Source organism: Dendroctonus ponderosae, unplaced genomic scaffold (assembly GCF_020466585.1).
Source record: "Dendroctonus ponderosae isolate FM_Combo_2020 unplaced genomic scaffold, Dpon_F_20191213v2 Dpon_F_20191213_5, whole genome shotgun sequence".
NCBI lineage: Eukaryota > Metazoa > Arthropoda > Insecta > Coleoptera > Curculionidae > Dendroctonus > Dendroctonus ponderosae.
The window spans coordinates 10,666,145-10,666,644 of NW_026018715.1; the positions used below are offsets into that span (position 1 = coordinate 10,666,145).

The 500-nt window shown below is 34.8% G+C and overlaps 1 protein-coding gene across 1 annotated transcript in view; it reads right to left on the reverse strand.

Moving 5' to 3' along the window:
- LOC125504579 (phosphoglycolate phosphatase 2-like) overlaps nt 1-500 on the reverse strand; it is a 2,409-nt gene that overhangs the window by 436 nt on the left and 1,473 nt on the right. The gene's annotated exons all lie outside the window — the stretch shown is intronic.

The window sequence follows — 500 nt, forward strand, 5'->3', positions numbered from 1 at the left end:
CCTGAAAGTGATTTTGTACAAAGTTGAAACTTACCAACTCTGAAGTGTAATTTTTTGTTCGAAACCCGCGCTACTTACTAGTGAATTATCATTAACACAAACGCATTTATTGCTGATTTTTGAACGTGAATTCAAGCAGTTTTCAGTAAATGCAGTGGGCAATCAATCATTGATTGAAAACCCTTTCTTTAACGAACAACGAATTCGTCTCAACATTGATCAATTTTGCTGATAAAACGTGTCCAAACAGCCAAAAGTTAGGGACTTTTTCAGGAAAATGTATGACTGACATCATCGCTCATTTGTAGATTTTTCGTCCCAGAGTGATAAATTGGCTGGTTTAGAGTGTTTTTACGCCGAAACAACCCTAATTTGATAATTTTTTGGGGAAAAATCAGTGTCGTGCCCGAAAAATTTTACAAGCAAATAAATACGAGCTCTCAATCAACAATTGCCAATATCTTCATCAATCATTGAAAAATTCTATTGGATATGCAGTT